The sequence below is a fragment of the Carcharodon carcharias genome, chromosome 2 (assembly GCF_017639515.1).
Source record: "Carcharodon carcharias isolate sCarCar2 chromosome 2, sCarCar2.pri, whole genome shotgun sequence".
Taxonomy (NCBI): Eukaryota; Metazoa; Chordata; class Chondrichthyes; order Lamniformes; family Lamnidae; genus Carcharodon; species Carcharodon carcharias.
Genome location: NC_054468.1, coordinates 127,980,059 through 128,000,124, shown reverse-complemented (window position 1 = coordinate 128,000,124; position 20,066 = coordinate 127,980,059). Strand labels below are relative to the sequence as shown.

The window sequence follows — 20,066 nt, the reverse complement described above, 5'->3', positions numbered from 1 at the left end:
TGTTTATCAAAACCCAATATTTTAGGATCTTGTACTCAAAATTCCTTTTCATCTTATTTCTAATAAAGATTCGAAATTTCTCTTGAAATAAAATCAGAAAATACTGCATTACCCAGGTTTAAGATACATACCTAAAATGTCATAACCTGTCTTCTCTCTTTACAGATACTGACTGCTGTATTTTCAGGCATTTGTACTCTTTCCTTTAATTTTCCAAGTTTCTATAGCCTCTCAACATAACTGAAGTCTCTCATTCCTGGTATCATTTTAGACAAGAGCCTCTAATCCACCACTGCTTTGACGTATTTCCCAAAGGCGTCCAAAACTGGACACAATATGCAGTCTGTTCTAGGATTTATATAGATTTATTACCTTGTCCTACCACTTTTAAAGATTTGTGTATCCTCCTGACAAGTCTCTCTGGTCATTTACTCTTTTTAAAGATTTACTATTTAGTAATCATTTTCTCTCATTTTGCTTCCTAAGATGCATTCATGAAGCTCTTATATTGATTTATAATAAGCACACTTCAAAGTACAAGTTATTGTTATTATATTTCAACTTCAGATAGAATAGTACTTATCCTGTTTTTGCTAATAAAGCAGCGACATTCGTAAGCATATCAATATGCATTGCCATGGGCAGAACCTGTGTGTTCCCATTACTGCCTGTGATCAGTATGTTTTTGTATGTAAGAGGTATGGGTTTTCTTACCCAAAGAGCATGGAACCCAAATAATTCCAGCAGCAAGAGTTTAAATATAAATGTTATTTATTCTCACTCACTACCCATTAAAATAACAATTCACTCACTCATCTCTCTCTCTCTCTCTCACATACACACACACACACAAAGATTAGATACAGACGAAGAGATCATATTGTTACAGACCGTAAATCATCTCAGTCTCTCTTTGTGGCTAGCCTGTAGTTTCTTAGATGGTTTTGATGCTTCAAGTTTGAAGTGAGGGTCTTGTAAAGCAAAGGGTTTTCAGCAGTCTGAGGTTTTTTTGTAGTCGATTTTCCAGGAAGTTGGTTTTCAGGTGAACTTGAAGTTGGAACGGGTTGGGGAGTCCTCTCTTTCAAGATTTCTCACTTTCAAGATATTGCTGTTAATCACCTTGATTGCTTGGATGATTTGCAGTTAGTTTGATAGCTCTCTGGTGGAGCTCTATCTGCAATATGGCTGATTTTAAAAGCAGGCAACAAAATGGCTCCCTCATCATGTGACTTTCACATGTTCAAAATCCTTTTTCCAGAGGTGAGGTGTGTAGGTTAACTGTAACATCCTGTGGTGTTGTTTAACGCCTTGACATTCACGCAGTCTAGTTTGGATGGGGGAAACCACCATAACACAATGGATAGTTGACAGGGTCCATTCAATGCATATTGATAAGCATTCTTACACACTTTGAATTTCAATGTTTCCATTTGTCCAGGGTGAAACAGAGAGAGACATGATGGCTGGAAAGTCTATAGTCCTTTTGTGTTGGTCCAGCCTAAAACAAAGAGAAGTGTGAATTCCCCAGATGGCTGTGAATGTCCATACTTAATAAGGTATTCACTTATTAGTCCTGTCTATAGCTCGAATGCCAAAGATCACATGATTTGCAGCAGCTATTTTAATAATCTGTTTGTGTCCAGTTTTAAGAGTGTTGACTTTTTAAAAAATGTATTATTTCATGGTATGTAGGTGTCGCTGGCAAGGCCAGCATTTCTTGTCCATCCCCAACTGCCCTTGAACTGAGTGGCTTGCTAGGCCATTTCAGAGGGAAGTTAAGAGTCAACCTCATTGCTGTGGGTCTGGAGTCACATGTAGGCCAGGCCAAGTCAGGGTGTCAGATTCCCTTCCCTAAAGGATATAAGTGAACCATTGATGATAGTTTGAAGTCAACAGACCTTTGGCTGATCCGTCAAATTTTCCATCTTGCCCACAACGATTCCCACTGCGGGCGGGACCAGAAAATCCCAGCCATGGTTACCATTACCGAGACTAGCTTTCAATTCCAGATTTTATCTTTTGAATTCAAATTCCACCAGCTGCGGTGGTGGGAACTGAATTTATGTCTTCATAGCAGTAGCCTGGGCCTCTGGATTACTAGTTCAGTGACATTACCACAATGCTTCCGTCTCCCCTAAACTGAACTGAAAGTTCATAAGATACTGAGGCATGAAGACAATGGGCAGAATTTTGCAGCATGATCAAGTTCACACATTTCGAGGTACGAACAGCTGTATTATACATCATGTTTTGTATTCTCTCTCTTCCCACTCCATCCATTACAGCACAAGAGGTCATTCAGATTCTGGCATCAGTACTAGACCTTCAACTACTACCATCTAGGCTAGTTCCAGTTTTTTTAGGCTTTCCCAATTCTATTCTTTCTCTTCAAATATTTATCCAATTCCCTTTTAAGTGACATTATAGTGTCTGTCTCAACAGTCATTTGTGATAAAGCATTCCATGTTTCAATGGCTGTATGTGTAGAAAAAAAATTCCCTCTGTACTTTATTACTGATCATCATCAGTGTATGGCACGACAAGAGGTCAATCAATACACATTATTTAACCTCAATCTCAAAGTTTTATTATACATCCACCCACCCTCCCTCCTCCCATTAATCTTTTCTCTTCCACTGGGGAAAAAAAAGTTTTTCAAGCCATTCCCTAGAACAATAACCTCTCATTCCTGGTGTTATCCTAGTGAAGCTTCACTGTATCCTTTTATGATTCCAATATGTTTCCCTTTTTGGGTGCCTAGGACACACATAATATTTTAAACCAATCTGGTATAAACGCAACATCACTTCCTTGCTTCTATACATTCTAAAAAATACTGAATTCTCTCAGCCTTTTCTACCCACATTTGAAGATCTTTGTGTTTACACCTTAAGATTTCTATTTTCCACTCTGATAATAATCTGAATTCATTACCTCTAAAATACATTTTTACATTTCTCACTACTGAACATCTGCCACCAGACTGCCCAGCCTGCTAATTTGTCTATGTCCTCCCACCATTCCTCCAAAGTTTGCCATGTCCCCTAATTTGATGCCATGTCATTGTGTTTATGACTAGTCGTTCACATAAATAGAACTTAAGAGGAACCAGCACAGATCCCTAGGGTGCAGCACCACCCACATCCCACCAATTCAAAAAGCATTGATTCAGGTCACCTTTTTGCTTTGTCCTTGGCCATTTATCTATCTATGCTACTATATTGTGAAGATGGATGTTATCTTTTTTAATATTTTTGGGAATATGGTGCTATTCTGTAAAGAAGTGTGTCCATTGGTAATTAAATTGGGGTAATGTTAGTAATGACAGTTTGTCTGGGAACTGAGAGATGAAAAATAAAGGTGCTAGATGCATGCATTTGTAATGAGAGCATATGAGAAGTTGGAATTACAAGTAAATAAGTTGGGGTCTAAAATTTGTATTAGGTGATAGGTAAGGACTTGATTTTTCAGCTGCTAAATTTCAAAGGAAGTTTAAGGGACTTTTACAACTTACAGCAGTTTCATAAGTAAATGGGGAAAGGTTATTAAATTTTATTTGATACAAAAGTGGAGGTAATAGGAAGACATTAAAGATTTTATATTTTGGAAAAGTTGAGCTCAAAGGGGTGCTCAGGACAATGGAATCAAGCATGAAAGGGGGAAAAAAAGATACTGAAGGGAGATATTTAGTTGAGTTGAGGTGGCTGTGCGGGGGAGATATCCTGAGACCAGCTCTGTGCTGAGAAAAGTTGTGAATCTGAAGCAGCCATCCAGTTTCAAGCCAGAGAAGTCTTTGATTTCAGGAAGCTGCCCGTTTCTGAACTGCCACTCTGCTGTGGAAATCCAAAGAGAGAGAGTGAAGTCATCTAGTATACTTTATTGAAGTAGCAGTTTTTGCCTTGGGTAATATTACTGGATTTTTATGGTTAAAAAAAATCTATAAGGGAGCCGTTGCCAAGTAGTTTGCTTACTTGTGTAATCTGACCAAGTAGGTTTTTTGGGCAGAATGTTTTTTAACTGTTTCAACTGTATAATTTTAATCTTATGCGTGTTTATGTTTCTTTTTTCTTGTTATTAAATCTTTTGATTTTAAAACCCTAAAAGTGATTCTATGCTTCTGAGATCAGTAGTTTTCGCCTTGTTTTCAAAAAAAAGTTATGACCGGTAAGACAATTTCCCTCTGGAATTTGGCTTGCTCAGTGAATAACATCGGCTGCGGTCATAACAAATTTGGGGGCTCTTTGCAGGATTTAAAATTCCTTGATTGAATTGTGATTTTTGAATTTAAAGAATACAAATACAAGGAGAGTACTGAACTCAGGAGTTTTGTGTTGAGGGATTTTAAAGTGGTTGGACTACAACATAGCTTTGGAAATTGCTAAGACTTTTCTGGGAGTGGAATATGTAACTGTGGAGTAGTTGAAATCTGTGACTAAAGCTCAGCTAAGACAGTTAGCAGATGAAGCGCAAGTAGAAATAAAAGCAGAATTTCATAAGGCTGATATGGTTTAAAGTGCTTACTCAGCATCAAAAGTTAGAGAAGGAGACACCTGAACTTTGTGTCACAGCTGGAGGTATTAAGACTTCTGTTGCAGATGAAGCAGCTTATATAGAAAGAGATAAGGAAAGGCAGAAACTTGAATTGGAAGAAAAAGAAATGAGAAAATTTGAATGAGAGAGAAAGGAGAAAGAGAAAGAAGAAAATAGATTAAAAGTAGAAATGAAAAAAGCTTCAACGGGAAAAAGAGCAGGAAAAGGAAAAGAAGAGATTGAAATGCGAAAGCTTGAACTTCAACTGCAGAGAGAGAAGTTAGCAAGTGAGGAAAGAGAGAAGGAAAGAGATTGAGAGCTTCAGAGAGAGAAAGAAGCCAGATAGTTTGAATTGTCTAAAGTGAAGCTTAGAATAAAGGAGAGATGGTGGTTCAGATGGTGACTTTGATTCCCTTGAGGAATTTGATTTAACTAAAAATCTTCAGTTAGTGCCTAAATTTACAGAGGATGGAGATGAAAGATATTTCACCTCATTTGAAAAGATAGCTATAAAATTGAATTGACCAAGAGATGCTTGGACTATAATGTTACAGAGTGTTTTGTCAGGTGCAGCAATGAATGTGTATGTTAGCTTATCAGAGGAGCAATCTGCAGACTACGAGGTAGTAAAAAAGGCAATACTAAATGTTTATGAGCTTGTCCCTGAAGCTTAGCAGTTGAAGTTTAGGACTGTAAGAAAGAGACCTAATAAGACCTTGCAAGAAAAAACTCTCTGCGATCGATGATTTAGGGTATTAAAGTTAGACAAGACTTTTGAAAATGTAAGAGAAATTATAATTATGTAAGAATTTAGAAATAGTATTCCAGTAACTATCAAGGCATATTTAGATGAAAGACTAAGTAAAAAGGTCAGGGAAGCTGCTGTTTTAGCTGATACTTATATTTCACACAGAAAGTTGAGTGTAGGAAAAGGATCCTATGGGAGTCAGCAAGGAAATTGGAGATATTGAAAACCTAGTGATGGTAAAATATTAGTAACAAGGAGCTAGCTGAAGGACACCAATCTATTAAAGATGAAAAGGTAGAAGGCAGAGGTGAAGGAAGAAAAGTAGTATATTGCCATTGTAACAAGGCTGGACATACAAGAACGAATTGTTGGAGGTTAAACGGGAGAGCGATTGCAGAGATAGGAACTCAGAAGAGTTCTGTAAGTAAAAGTGCTGTGGGCTCTGAGACCCTAGTGCCAGACATTTGTACAGGTGAAAAAGGAAGAGTCAGTATTAGCCAGAGAGGTGGGCATGTGTTCACAACCCATCCAAGGAAGTTCTGAAGGGCAAGTTACAGAGGCATTTAAAGATTTTATATGCAAAGGGAAAGTATATCAATGTGTTCCAGGAGGAGCAGGAAAGACTGTTAAGATCTTAAGAGATACAGGGGCTAGCCAGTCATGAATGTTTTGGAATAGTGCTACCTGCTGTTCAGAAGGGTTGCGGCAGGAGAAATGTTAGTGGAATTCATAGAGGGATCAAGCCTAGTTCATTATATAAAGAAAATTTAAAGAGGGACTTGAAAACAGGAGAGGTGATTATTAGAGTGGTGGAGAGATTGCCTACTGCATGGGGTTCATTTTATTCTAGAGAATGATATAGCTGGATTGCAAATATTGACTATGCCTACTGTAATAGAGGAACCCGTTGAGATACAATCAACAGGTTTTACAGAAAGAGCATCCTGGATTGTTTCCAGGTTGTGTGTCTGTGATCCCATCACCGCACAAACTTAAACAGGAAGAGGAAGAATCTAAAAGACAGGGGGAGGATACAGAACCTCAGTTGGCTGGGTTAATCTTTGAAAAAATTACTCAGGAGGAGATTAGAGGAGCTGAGGTTGAGGTGTTTCGTTCATTGAAGTTAGTGGAATTACACCCAAAGGGGCCAGAATTAAAACAGTTATACTTTGACAGAGAGGATAAACAGGAGGTACTGGTAGTGGTAGGTAAGGAGGAAGAAACAGGATTAATGATTCTAAAATTGATCTTCCTCTGATTAAATTGGGAAATGAGGAAGTACTTAAGAATCTAAATGTGGCATTAAGTTACCTTCCAGAAAGCTGTTGAACTGATTTACAAAAGCTGTTGCAATCACACAAATCAATTTGTGGGAAAATACCAGGGAAGACAAATTTGGCTTTGCATGATGTTGATGTGGAGGATTAAATTTCAATAAGACAATACCCATACAGATTAAATCCAGTAAAATTGGCTCAATCATGGAAAGAAATTGAATTTATGCTTGAAAATTACAAGAGAGCCCAGTCACAGTAATTGGAGTTCATCCATTGTAATTGTGTCAAAACCGGACAGACCACAAAAGCTATGCATTGATTACCGCAAAGTAAAAGCAGATTCATATCCTTTTGCACAATTACAGGATTGTATCAAAAGAGTGGGACAGTCAGCTTTTAACACAAAGATTGACTTGCTGCGAGGATATTGGCAAGTACCCTGATCAGAAAGGGAAAAATAGATACCAGCTTTTGTGACAACTGATGATTTATATCAATGAAAAGTATTGCCCTTTCGAATGGAAAATGCACCAGCAACATTTCAGAGACTAACAAAGCGATTGAAGGACTAAGCAATTGTGCTGTCTATATTGATGACTCAGTGGTATTCAGTCAATCCTGGGAAGAACATCTACGACATTTAAAGATAAAAACAAAAAATCATTTAAAGAACTGTTTGACAATTTGGTTGTCAATTTGGCTAAAAGTGAATTTGTGAAAACACAAATTACATATTTACTGTTGGACATGGTCAAGTGGCCTCACGAGATGCAAAAGTAAAAGCTACTGTAGAGCGCCCAGTGCCTACGACGAAATGGGAAGTTTTGAGATTTATGGACATGAGCCAATTTTATGGGAAATTCATGCTGAATTTCAGCAGTGTACTTGCTCCACTGGCTGGTTTACTGAAAGAGAACAGGAGATTCCAATGGACACAGTAGTGTCAAGACTGTATTTGACAGCTTGTAAGCCATATTAACCGCTACACCTGCTCTAACAGTGCCTAATTATGCAAAACAGTTTAAAATGGCTATTGGCATCAGCGATGTGGGTGTTGGTACTGTGTTGCTACAGGAAGATGAACTGGGACTTGAGAAGCCAGTGGGGTATTTCTCACAGAAGTTGAATGTTCAAGAGAAGAAATATTCAACTATCAAAAAAGGGACTTTAAGTTTAGATTTAGCTATGCAGCATTTTGAAGTGAATATTACAAACAACTCTTCTGAGACAGTAGTATATATGGACAACAATCTTTTGAAGTTTCTGGAAAAGTTGAGAGATAAAAACACCAGACTATTCTGGCGGAGTTTGTTATTGCAACCGTTCAATTTAAAAATTATAGATGTGGCTGGACGAGAGAATTTAATTGCAGATATGTTATCAAGAGCTTAAATTCAAAAGGACTTTGATGTTGGGGAATTGAGAATGGGCTGCAACGACCTTTATTCTTACAAAAGAGTTGTAGATATTTTCATAGTTGATGCATGTACACCATAGCGTAATAGTTTTTTTGCACATAGATAAGTACAATAAGTAATATGAAATGGGTTTAGAAAATAAAAACATCTTCTTGAAATATGACGTTTCATTTTTTTTCCATTGAAGGAAATGTGAAGATGGATGTTAGCTTTTTAAATATTTTTGGGAATTTGGTGCTGTTCTGTAAAGAAGGATGTGTGTGTGTGTGTGTGTCCATGGGTAATTAAACTGGGAGAATGTTAGTAAAGACAGCTTGTCTGTGGGAACTGAGATGAAAAGTAAAGGTACCAGATGCATGTATTTGTAATGAGAGGCTATGGTGAAATTGGAATAATAAATAAATAAGTTGAGTTTTAAAATTTGCATTGGGTGATAGGTAAAGACGAATTTTCAGCTACTAAATTTCAAAGGGAGTTTAAGGGACTTTTACAACTTACAAAGGTTTCATAAGTAAATGGGGAAAGGTTATTAAATTTTATTTGACCTGAAAGTGGAGGCAATAGGCAGACATGAAAGATTTTATATTTTGAAAAAGTTGAGTTCAAAAAGGTGCTTAGGGCAATGGAATCTAGAATGAAAGGGGGAAAAAGATATTTAAGGGAGATGTTTGGTTGAGTTAAGGTGGCTGTGCGGGGGAGATGTCCTGAGACCAGCTCTGTGCTGACAAAAGTTGTGAATTTGAAGCAGCCACCCAGTTTCAAGCCAATTAAGTCTTTGTTTCTGAACTTCTTTCAGACTTCCATAGCAGAGAGGAAGAGAGCGAATGAGATGTCGTGTGCTATACTTTATTGAAGTAGCAGCAGTTTTTGCCTTGGTTAATATTACTGGAATTTCATAGTTAAAAATCTAAAAGGGAACTGTTGCCAAGTAGTTTACTTGTGTGTTCTGACCAAGTGGTTTTTTTTGGCCGAATGTTTTGTAAAACTGTTTCAACTGTGTAATTTTAATCTTGTATGGGTTTAAGTTTTTTTTTTCTTGTTAATAAATCTTTTAATTTTAAAACCCTAAGAGTGTTACTGGGATTCTATGCTTCTGGGATCAGTAGTTTTCCCCTCATTTTCAAAATATAAGAAAAAAAGTTATGATCAGTAACACAATTTTCCCTCTGGGATTTGGCTTGCTCAGCGAATAACATCAGCTGCAGTCATAACAATATTTACTTTAATACTTTGCATGTAAACTATATGTAGTACATCAAACAATTGCTGAAAATCTATATAAACAATATCCATCATGTTTCCTTTATCTATTTGAGCTTTCTGATAAAATAACAAATGTAATTAGTCAAGCCCTTTATAAATCATGCTGAATGGTCCAGTTAGCTCATGCATTTCTGTGCATTCATTAATTTAATCTCTGATTATGGAGATTAGTTGTTTGCACACGTTATAAGCAGCAAGTCGGGAAAATTAAAGATGAATCCAATGTCAGTAGAGCTTTGTTTCAGTGCTTACAGACTTTGAATTTTCAAATCCTGTTGTCATTTTTATTTTTAAAAGTTTAAAAGCCTGCTGTGCCAGACCACACCCTTCCTTAGCATCTGCCAAAATTCCAGATTGCTGGAAGTTCAATATACAACAAATGATATTTATTTGGATTTCTGGTGCAGAGCAAATCAACCACTTGGGGGCATTGGAGCACAGAGATTAGAACTACGTGACCAAAGTTGAAGAACAAATATGTTAAATCACTGTGGCATGGCAGGAAGATAACTTTTTTTTGTGTAACGTTATCACCAGAATATGAATGATAACATTCTTGAAGACTTCTAAAACCCAGAGAGGAAACACTTTAAAGTCCTTTGCCCATTAAAATTACAACGTACACATATATGATTCTTGGAGTAAAGAAAGAAAGGCCGGCATTTCAAAGTACTTCACTGATACAAAGAACTTTGTGAAGGGTAACCACTGCTGTAACGTACGAAACTTGGCAACCAATACGCACTCATCAGACCCCAAAAAACAGCAAATTGCAATGGCCAGATAATGATGTTGATTGAGGGATAAATATTGGCCAGGGATAACTCACCTGCTCTTCTTCGAAATAGTGCCATGGGATTTTTTACATCCATCTGAGTAGGCAGAGGGGCCTCAGTTTAAGGGCTCATCCAAAAGACAGCAACTCAACACTGCAGTGTTCCCGCAGTACTGCACTGGAATGCCTTGGAGTGGGACCTGGACCACCGTGATTCAGAGGCAAGAATGCTGGGAACTGAACCACGACTGTCCCTCAAATTTACATGGAGTCTTCCATGCAAATGCTTAAAACGTTATACAATATTATATGCAAAATGTATCCATTTTTCTCTTAACTCATCTCAGTCAGCAGGAAAAGAAAAAGTATCACTTACACAGCTAACATTGCTCAAATGACATAGTATTTTACCACACCACTAGCCCAGATGGTGATGAAACACACTAGACGAGCTGGTGTCATTACCTCTCAAGACCAGGGACGCTATCAAAAGAAGTACATTTATTTATATTGGAACCATTTCCTGAACATGTTCTGCAACGATGCATCAATGTGACTTCTACAGCAACCAGCGCACGAAGTGCACATGTGCTCACACAGCTATTTGAAGTTACTATTTAGGATTATCTAGCTGCTCTCCTTTCCAGAATGACTGAGATAAAACCACTTTGCGGGTCTCTAGGTGCAGGATGAAATATTCAGCCCGTTAGTTGTAAAAATATGACTGCCTCTTTTTATTGCCTTCTTGCTGCACCCAACTGTTTGCAACTTTGACATCCTATTTGATCCAGAGATGAGTTTCAGTCCACATATCCACACCATTGCTAAGACAGCTTATTTTCATCTCCAGGACAATGCATCTCCAACCTCCATAAAGGCCATTCTAAACTCTGCTGCCCTCATCCTAATTCTCTACAATTCCCATTCACCCATCACCCCTGCTCTTGCTGACCTACACTGGCTCCCAATTAAGCAACACCTTTATTTTAAAATTCTCATCCTTCTTTTCAAATCCCTTCATGGCCTCCCCCTGACCCATTATTGTAATCTCCTCCAGACCTACAATTCCCCAAAATATCTGCCCTCCTGCATTTCTTCATCCTCTCTGGTGAGCATCCCCAATTTCAATCTCTCCACCAATAGCAGCGGTGCCTTCGGCTGTCAAGACCTCAAACTCTGGAATTTGCTCCCTATATGTCTCCACCTCCTTAAAACCTACCTTTCTCATCTGCCCCAAGATCTGTTTATGTGGCTTGATTTCAAATTTGGTTTGATAATGCTCCTGCAAAGCACCTTGGGATGTTTTATAACATTAATAAATACATTAAATATATAAATGCAAGTTTTTGTTGCTATTTTTACTGGGTTGTCAAGTGTGGATGATGTGTCAAATATAAACTAAACCTCTCAGTTACTTTTCCTCTCCAAACAGACTCCTTGATTTGTCTCAATGGATTCAAAAACTTAAAGTTTAATCTCAGCAATATGCCCAAAAAAAGTGACCCCCCCCCCTCCCTTTCCCCATACCTTTTAGTGTAAATTGCAGTCATATCAGAGTATGGTTTCCTCTGCTTGTTACACATAACAAAATCATAAGCCCCTTGTTTGAAACATATCTAGGAATTTGATTCATATAGTAGCTACAATCTCTCCCACAGCCCAACATCCCTAATTCCCATGTTATTTGACAGCCTCATACAAACCATTTAATAGGTCACACAAGGCTCAACATTAGACCCACTTTCAATTTTTTTTTGTTAGTTATTTGGATGTTGGCACCAAGTGGTGAATTTGCTGTTAATTACAATAGCAACTGTCTGGAATAGGCCATTCATCTCCTTGAGCATGATCCACAATTCAAATAGATCATGGCTGATCTGCACTTTAAATCCATTTATGCTTCTTTGATCCATATCCCTCCATACTCTTACCCAATTGACCAATCCTAATCACAGATTTTCTTTTATTCTACCTCTGTAATAAAAGCTTTAAATTTGAATTTCTGGGTCCATTTATTCAGGCAATGTCAACAGTGACGAAATAAAATGCCTGTGGTTCTCCAATGTCAGATTCAAACACAAGATTCAGTAGAATTCTCAACTCTATCCCAACTAAACTTCAAGACTCAGCCCGATGGCACCAGAAGATTTTTTTCTGATTCCCCAAACCAACCTTCCTTATGGCCAATTTGTAGTGGACATTGGTCTTTTGTTTTGAATTCATTCATTAGGAAATAGATTTTGATTTCAGAACAAAAGGCTTCTCAGAATGCCTAAACTCATTTTACATAGGACACTTTTAAACTGACAGGATACTTTCACTCTAAACCTATCATTAATTCAAACCTAGATTTCACAGATGAAAGGGCAAAATTCCACCCCTAACACCACATCTCCCACAGTGCGAACTGGCTCTTCAAAATACAACTCCTTTCACCAAAAATATGCAAAAATGGAATCATTGTAGAACATCCCTCATAAAAGTGGAGCTGAACTCTGAATGTAGATGACACATATAGCTGCCCCCTGCTGTTGTACTTAAAATGGCAGCAGGCTGCCAATTTAAGTTGCAGAATTCTATTTCAGTACCATTTGCAGGACTGCTTGATTATGTTTCAAATTAGCTTGTGGTTACTCTAATAGTGACTTTGGTACTATTTATTGAAGTGTGTTCTTCTGATATGTTTTTTATTTGGTCTTTCAACTATACTACAACCCCAGATAAAAAATTACAACAGGATAAACTGGAAAGGGCGTACATATGCTGAACCCAACTTGGGGGAGCTGAGACTACATGTCAACTCCTCCAGTTAGTTGACAGGTTGTGACTGAGGTCATGCTGCAGATGAGGAGTCTGAGATGCTTGACATCTGGATAGAGTTAGGATTCTGCAGTAATATGTGTTAGGCCTGTACTATAGGTTAGATGCAATAATAACTGTTTATGGGCGTTTTAAGGATCTGCTCCAATAAAGACTAACAACTTTTGTAAAGGTCATTTCAAAATGACCAAAAGCAGGACCAGCTGGTTATCACTGGGATAAATATTCTTAAATAAAATGCTTACTATTAATGCAACAGTTTATATACAAATTACTCCATCATGCCATTTTCCCCAAGTCTGCACTCAGAAATGTAACAAGTGACCATTTAATGTAGTCAGCTGTGATTATTACCTGCAGTAGTATATCCACTAACTGATAAACTCTCACATGGAATAAGCCATATTTGTTTTTACTTTCAGGTATCAGCTGTAATTCAGTTGGTTGCACTCTTGCTGAATTAGAATGTCCCGGGTGAATCCTACTCCAAGGCTGGAGCACAAAAATCAAGGTTAATTCTCTGGTGCAGTAATGAGGGACTATTGCACTGCCAAAGGTACTGTCTTTCGGGTGAGACACTGAACCAAGGCGCCATCTGCCCTCTCAGGTGGTCAAAGATCCCATGGCACTATTTTGAAGTAGAGCCAGAGAGTTATTTCCAGTGTCCTGGCGAATATTTATCCCTCAGTCAACATGACAGGAACAGAATATCTGCCCAGTATCATTTTGCTGTTTATAGGAGCTTGCTGTATGTAAACTGACTGTTGTGTTTCTGACATTATAGTAGCGACTACAATTCAAAAGTACTTCATTGGCTGTAAAGCGCATTGAGACATCCAGTGCTCATGAAAAGCACTATATAAATGCAAGTTTTTATTTTAAGTGTAGATAACACTTTACCACCATCCCCTAAGGTCGCCTGCAAGGTTTGCATAGTAACCAAATAAGCTAAATTTCATTTTCATGTCATGGGTATCGTCACGAGACTATACCCCATTATTTTTGAAAACATGACTTTTCAACTGACTGCAAATTTTGCAATTTGAAGTGAGACAGAACAAACTACTTAAAAATGCAAGGCCACTTGCCAAGGTGAAGGTGAAAAAGCAACCAGATACCCTCAGGAGTGTGAAGGGAGGCCATTTCTTATAATAATTCAAAACTCCACTGAAACTCGTCACTGTCTAAAGAAGAGGCATTAATATGCAAATTTCTGGATGTTAAAACAATGGCTGCAACAGACATAGCCTAAGTCCTTTGGAAATACACAATGGGTGAAGTATAAAGGTCAGTCTGCAGCCAGTGAAGAGAGATTGAAAGTGACATGAAGTGCCAAGAAGTTTTCAGCAGTGGAAACAGGATGAAAAGCTGCGTTCTCTCCCTCTCTCTCTTTTGGAAAAAGTGTGTGTCATCCAGTTTGAGAAGTCAACTAACAGAAACCTACCAATGAACTAAGATCTCATAATAATTGCAACATCTCCAACTGCATCCAAGAAACCAGCTAACCTAAATTGGCTGCGACGTTTAACAATCTATGCCTTAAGGACAAGCGAAGGACACTTAACCGTATATTCTTCTAACTTTTTTAAAAATTGGACTCTAACTTCCCTTCCGATATCTATGTGTGCGCGCGCGCAAGTGCGAAAGAGAGACAGTGCATTTTTAGTATTTTTTCCCTTAGGTTTAGTGGTTAAATTAGCTCTTTCTTTAAATCAAAGAAAACATTGTTTGATTGGCTCTTCATTGTTCACTGCATAACCAGTTAAATACATTTGGGTTTGGAAAAGACATATCCTCATGAAAAAGAAACTTAAAACCCTGTTGTGACCAACTGAGGAGGTTGAATAGTAAGGAGCCAGGTTCACTCCTTTTCACCTGGTCATAAAAGTTTTGGATACTGCTATTGGTGTTTTGGGGACTACTTTGATTTCATCCACATTTTAAAAAATAAAATAAAAACAATGCTTTCCGATTGTATACAAAGGGCTGTTAACCCCTTATAAACGTGGTGATTCAGTCAAATGCTTTTTATTCCCTAGAATTTATACCATATTTCTAGGATAACATTGTGATTTTCCAAGAAAACCACGGACCTCAGGTGTGATAAAAGCAAAATTCTGCAGATGCTGGAAATCTGAAACAAAAACGAAAATAGCTGGAAAATCTCAGCAGGTCTGACAGCATCTGCGAAGAGGAACACAGTTAACGTTCTGAGTCCATATGACTCTTCATCAGAACTAAGAAATATAGAAATGAGGTGAAATATAAGCTGGTTGAGGGGGGTGGGACAGGTAGAGCTGGATAGTGGGCCAGTGATAGATGGAGGCAAAGAAGAGATTGCCAAAGATGTCATAGACAAAAGGGTGTTGACGGTGGTGATATTAGCTAAGGAATGTGCTAATGATGACATTAAAGGGTAGAAAGCAGGACGAGCAAGGTACAGATAGCCCTAGTGGGGCTGGGGTTTTGCGCGGGGGTGGGGGGGGGGGGGGGGGGGGGGGGGGAGAGAATCAAAATAGGCTAAAAGGTAGAGATAAAACAATGCATGGAAATACATTTAAAAATAATGGAAATAGGTAGGAAAAGAAAAATATATTTAAAAAAAAATTAGGTGTGAACCTCCTCTCCAGAAATGAGCAACTGCCTTCTGGTAAACTTCCTAATGAGGATCACTAAATACTGATCATTTAGTTGGTGCCAATAGCAACAAAGATAGCAACTTAAATATGATTAAGTACAGAAACATGAGGCACTGTTCACTCTCGGAATACAATCCATTATCATTGTGCCAAGAGTGGCTTTCCTTTAAGCTAATACCCATTGATTTAGGGAAACAAAATAGAGTCATGACCCAGTCATCAGTCAACTAGTTAAAAAGGTAATAAAAACAAAAACAGAATTACCTGGAAAAACTCAGCAGGTCTGGCAGCATCGGCGGAGAAGAAAAGAGTTGACGTTTCGAGTCCTCATGACCCTTCAACAGAACTTGAGTTCGAGTCCAAGAAAGAGTTGAAATATAAGCTGGTTTAAGGTGTGTATGTGTGGGGGGCGGAGAGAGAGAGAGAGAGGGGGGGGGGGTGGTGGTTGTAGGGACAAACAAGCAGTGATAGAAGCAGATCGTCAAAAGATGTCAACAACAATAGTACAAAAGAACACGTAGGTGTTAAAGTTAAAGTTGGTGATATTATCTAAACGAATGTGCTAATTAAGAATGGATGGTAGGGCACTCAAGGTTTAGCTCTAGTGGGGGTGTTTTTTTTTAAAAATAATGGAAATAGGTGGGAAAAGGAAAATCTTTATAATTTATTGGAAAAAAAAGGATGGGGGAAACAGAAAGGGGGTGGGGATGGGGGAGGGAGCTCACGACCTAAAGTTGTTGAATTCAATATTCAGTCCGGAAGGCTGTAAAGTGCCTAGTCGGAAGATGAGTTGTTGTTCCTCCAGTTTGCATTGGGCTTCACTGGAACAATGCAGCAAGCCAAGGACAGACATGTGGGCAAGAGAGCAGGGTGGAGTGTTAAAATGGCAAGCGACAGGGAGGTTTGGGTCATTCTTGCGGACAGACCGCAGGTGTTCTGCAAAGCGGTCGCCCAGTTTACGTTTGGTCTCTCCAATGTAGAGGAGACCACATTGGGAGCAACGAATGCAGTAGACTAAGTTGGGGGAAATGCAAGTGAAATGCTGCTTCACTTGAAAGGAGTGTTTGGGTCCTTGGACGGTGAGGAGAGAGGAAGTGAAGGGGCAGGTGTTGCATCTTTTGCGTGGGCATGGGGTGGTGCCATAGAAGGGGGTTGAGGAGTAGGGGGTGATGGAGGAGTGGACCAGGGTGTCCCGGAGGGAGCGATCTCTACGGAATGCCGATGGGGGGGGTGAAGGGAAGATGTGTTTGGTGGTGGCATCATGCTGGAGTTGGCGGAAATGGTGGAGGATGATCCTTTGAATGCGGAGGCTGGTGGGGTGATAAGTGAGGACAAGGGGGACCCTATCATGTTTCTGGGAGGGAGGAGAAGGCGTGAGGGCGGATGCGCGGGAGATGGGCCAGACACGGTTGAGGGCTCTGTCAACGACCGTGGGTGGAAAACCTCGGTTAAGGAAGAAGGAGGACATGTCAGAGGAACTGTTTTTGAAGGTAGCATCATCGGAACAGATGCGACGGAGGCGAAGGAACTGAGAGAATGGGATGGAGTCCTTACAGGAAGCGGGGTGTGAGGAGCTGTAGTCAAGATAGCTGTGGGAGTCGGTGGGTTTGTAATGGATATTGGTGGACAGTCTATCACCAGAGATTGAGACAGAGAGGTCAAGGAAGGGAAGGGAAGTGTCAGAGATGGACCACGTGAAAATGATGGAGGAGTGGAGATTGGAAGCAAAATTAATAAATTTTTCCAAGTCCCGACGAGAGCATGAAGCAGCACCGAAGTAATCATCGATGTACCGAAGAAAGAGTTGTGGAAGGGGGCCGGAGTAGGACTGCAACAAGGAATGTTCCACATACCCCATAAAGAGACAGGCATAGCTGGGGCCCATGCGGGTACCCATAGCCACACCTTTTATTTGGAGGAAGTGAGAGGAGTTGAAGGAGAAATTGTTCAGCGTGAGAACAAGTTCAGCCAGACGGAGGAGAGTAGTGGTGGATGGGGATTGTTCGGGCCTCTGTTCGAGGAAAAAGCTAAGGGCCCTCAGACCATCCTGGTGGGGGATGGAGGTGTAGAGGGATTGGACGTCCATGGAGAAGAGGAAGCGGTTGGGGCCAGGGAACTGGAAATTGTTGATGTGATGTAAGGTGTCAGAGGAATCACAGATGTAGGTGGGAAGGGACTGGACAAGGGGAGAGAGAAGGGAGTCAAGATAACGAGTAATGAGTTCTGTGGGGCAGGAACAAGCTGAGACGATCGGTCTACCGGGGCAGTTCTGTTTGTGGATTTTGGGTAGGAGATAGAAGCGGGCCGTCCGAGGTTGGGCGACTATCAGGTTGGAAGCTGTGGGAGGGAAATCCCCAGAGGAGATGAGGTCAGTGACAGTCCTGGAAACAATGGCTTGATGTTCAGTGGTGGGGTCATGGTCCAGGGAGAGGTAGGAGGAAGTGTCTGCGAGTTGACGCTCAGCCTCCGCGAGGTAGAGGTCAGTGCGCCAGACAACAACAGCACCACCCTTGAATGCCCTACCATCCATTCTTAATTAGCACATTCGTTTAGATAATATCACCAACTTTAACTTTAACACATGTGTTCTTTTGTACTATTGTTGTTGACATCTTTTGATGATCTGCTTCTATCACTGCTTGTTTGTCCCTACAACCACACCACCCCTCCCCCCCTCCACCTCTCTCTCTCTCCGCCCCCCACACACACACCTTAAACCAGCTTATATTTCAACTCTTTCTTGGACTCGAACTCAAGTTCTGTTGAAGGGTCATGAGGACTCGAAACGTCAACTCTTTTCTTCTCCGCCGATGCTGCCAGACCTGCTGAGTTTTTCCAGGTAATTCTGTTTCTGTTTTTATTTTGGATTTCCAGCATCCGCAGTTTTTTTGTTTTTATCTCTGTAGTTAAAAAGGTGATGGTCATAGTTCCAGCTGCTTTATTTGTCACATATGGACATATTGGGGGGGGGGGGGGGGGGGGGAGAAGAGACTCAAGTACCAAGGAACACATTTACTGTTTAACAAAGCAGTACATCAATGTACTCTTGCAATTTGTACTACATGAATCATTTACAGACTGTTCATACTATATTTAAACTAATATTGACGTTTACCAGCACGATTTAAAGCCGTCTGCCAGGTTAACGGTACCAAATTCCTACACCCGGGGGACAGTGAATAGTTAAAGGAAGTCGGCAAACTCCCAGTATTCTCCTCAAACACACACACAAAATCACCAGCGGAAAGTCACATCTCAAACCTTACCGATCACACACAAAATTTACATACACGGATATCAAAAAAATAAAGTGCTCAGCCAATTGAAAGCTGCAAACTGATTTTTTTTAAAAAAGTGATATGATTTTAAAAGTAGAGTTGGGAGTAGAGGGGATGGGTGGAAGAATCGCCCGTTCGAGGAAAGGTGCAAGGGAGGGAAGAGAGGGCGGCGGACTCTCAAACAGTGAAAGAAATAAAGAGAGTGGGGCTGGAGGACTCCGGAGAGGGTGTTGGCGGGCGCTGTGACCGACTCCCCAGCCCCGGCATTACTGCAGCAGTTCGCTGGTATCCCGCCCCGTTTTGCTGGTGGCGCTGTGGGGCCGCCCCACACACACACACACACTCTCTCTCTCTCCCTCCCCGTGTGACCGGATGAGTATCTCTGATCACAGGCCGCCACTTCCGCACCTCGAGGGGGTGGGGAAGGACATGGCGGGCGGGACAAAGAAGAGACCGGGGACCGGCAACTCGCCGGACTGCTCGCTCGGCGCGGGCCGTGTGCGCGGCGTGACCGTCCTCCCGGGGGCCTAGCCCGAGCACGCCACCCCATGCGAGGAGACTCCGACCCACGGCGAACACCCTCCCCACCCCCCTCCTTCCCAACCAACTCCCGGTCCCGCTCACTCCACACCCCCCCCCCCCCCCCCCCCCAAGAAGAAAATCCCCCGGTACCGACCTGCCTCCTCCAGCTCCGTGCGGCGTTTCGGTTAATATTTTTCCAAATCCGGCCCCTTCTCCCCCTTCCCTCCTTCACCTACGCGCACACCACCCCCCCCTCTCGGTTTCTGCTGTTTCGCACACCGACCGAAGCTCCGCTCCGCCGCCGCCGCCTTCCTCCCTCCCAACCAAACTGCCAAACGGTTGCTGCACGTTCCGTTACGTTCGCCGGTCACATGACCGGAGTGGGCTGAGAGCTCCCGGGGCGCTGAGGCGGCGCGAGGGCGACAGGACAGGATAGCAGAGGGGCGCCGGCCGAACGGCCTCTGCGGCCAATTACACACATGCACACAAATACAACCGCGTTATAGCCGGTCAACCGGGACCATTTATTTCCCCCTGCCCGGTAATCGAACAAAAATGCAAACAAAACACCATGTCCCATAGCTGCTGCAATACAATGCGAAATGCAACCCCCTCATCCATCTTTTGCCCCACTTTTAATTAAATATATAACCTGCATTGGGACCGCCCGGTTATATAAAAAAAACTAAATAAATGCAACGGCAGAACCACGTTATTTGTTGCCACCCTCACGTTAAATAAATAAAACCGCTTTTAACTTTTCATCAAAACTTTGTATTGTTTACTCCGATAGGAA

At 40.8% G+C, this 20,066-nt stretch overlaps 1 protein-coding gene across 2 annotated transcripts in view; it reads right to left on the bottom strand.

Annotated features, from left to right (window-relative positions):
• LOC121274849 (zinc finger and BTB domain-containing protein 2-like) overlaps nucleotides 1–19,508 on the bottom strand; it is a 47,924-nt gene extending 28,416 nt beyond the window's left edge. The window contains exon 1 of one of the 2 annotated variants that reach the window (XM_041182223.1): nucleotides 19,425–19,508. The gene's annotated coding sequence lies outside the window, so the exon portion shown is untranslated. The remainder of the gene's footprint in view (nucleotides 1–19,424) is intronic. The other variant, XM_041182240.1, reaches the window with a different exon arrangement.
• Between the last annotated feature and the right edge of the window lie 558 nt (nucleotides 19,509–20,066).